This window comes from Triturus cristatus, chromosome 11, assembly GCF_964204655.1.
Source record: "Triturus cristatus chromosome 11, aTriCri1.1, whole genome shotgun sequence".
NCBI lineage: Eukaryota > Metazoa > Chordata > Amphibia > Caudata > Salamandridae > Triturus > Triturus cristatus.
In genome coordinates this window covers 531,127,584-531,129,437 of record NC_140594.1, presented here as the reverse complement: position 1 = coordinate 531,129,437, position 1,854 = coordinate 531,127,584, and positions in this window count along the sequence as shown.

Genomic DNA, 1,854 nt, shown 5'->3' with positions numbered 1-1,854 from the left:
GATTTGTGTCTGCTACAGGAAACTCACCTTCACGTCCACCCCGCCCCAAGGCTCAAGTATAGGAGGTGGAGATTCGCATACTCTTCAGTCTCCTCAAACTATTCCCGTGGTGTGGCGATACTGGTTAAGAGGGGCATTGACTGGAGAGAGAGGGAAGTACACACGGACCCTGAAGGCAGATACATTATTCTATTAGGCTTGCTGGGAGGGATTCCTATAATCATAGTAGTGATATACGGACCTAATGTTGATTCCCCGAGCTTCTTTCAAGATGTATGGGCCAAGATTAAGGTGACTGAATGTTCCACTATTTTATGGGAAGGAGATTTTAATGCAGTTTTAAACGATGCCATGGACAGACAGGGAACGACCAGAACTCTCCATCCTGCTGTTGGTAAAGCCCTGAATGCCATACTAGATGATGGGGATCTGGTTGATGTCTGGCGATTACGGAACCCCCTGTCTAGAGAGGGTACATGCGTCTCTAAACACCATAAAGCCTGGTCCTGGCTGGACTATTGGCTGGTATCTCGAGATATGGCCAGCTGGGTTGTGGAGATACCATACTTGTCGCGAACAGTGTCAGCTCTCTCCCCCTGCCTCCTGTGCCTCACACTCCCGGACTCCATGCGGGGCCCATTTTCCTGGAGATTTCCCCCCCCCCCCCACATGCTTTGTTAGATAAAGTATTTAGGGAAGAAATACGTAAAGACATAACTGACTATTTTGCTAATAATACAAGATCTATTGACACTGAAGCATCTTTATGGGAAGCATTTAAAATGGTCATTAGGGGACAATGTATTGCTAGACAGGCGGTGGTACTTAAAGCAATCAGAACCATGCTGACTACAATTGAGGCTAAAATCAAACATCTTGAACTGCAATTTTATTTGGATGGTACGCCTGATATTTTGGCCCAATTGAGATCCAAACTCATAGACTATGCTGATGAGGCACAGAGGGAGGTGAAATTTCTTGGGAAGCATGCCGAGGCGCGTAGATATGAAGAGGGAGACAGACCGGGGCAGACACTAGCTAGCATGATTCGGGCCCCGCGGTCCACTGCTCACATCCCCAAATTGGTTAACAAGGAGGGTGGTGTCATTAGGGATATCCTTGATGAGTTCACCTCATTTTATTCTAATTTATATACCGCTACGCCATCCGAATGCCCGAAGGGTTTGAAGGCTTTTCTCGATTCCTTACAACTGGTTTGGTTTAACAATAGACACAGGGAATACATGGACTTACCGTTTCCTGTGGAGGACGTAGCCCAGGTAATTAAAAGTCTGCCCCTAGACAAAGTCCCTGGCACAGACGGGTTGACGACCGCCTTTTACAAAACATATGTGGAGGAGCTGGCGCCCAGGCTTTTGGCGGTTTATGAGGAAGCGCACACGCTGGGTATATTGCCCCAAACGATGCGAGAGGCGATCATCATTACCCTGTTAAAACCCGAGAAGCCTGACACTGAATTGGACTCTTATCATCCCCTTTCGCTCCTTAATGTGGATGTTAAGATCTTAGCTAAGTTAAGTGCCAATAGGCTGCAACCCATGATCCCCATTATTGCTCGCCCAGACCAGTCGGGATTTGTTCCCGGGAGGTCTACCTCACATAACCTTCGGACAGTTTTTTCGGTTCTGCGCTATTTACACCAGGATGTGCAGGCTTCGGCATTTTTTTTTAGACGCCACCAAAGCCTTTCATATGCTGGAATGGCCTAATCTTTTAGCGATTTTTAGAGCGGATGGGATTTAGCCCCCTTTTTAATAAATGGATCAGGTTGTTATATACAGAGCCCGCAGCTCGGGTGCGAGCTAATGGTCTTGTGTCGGACCCATTTTTGAT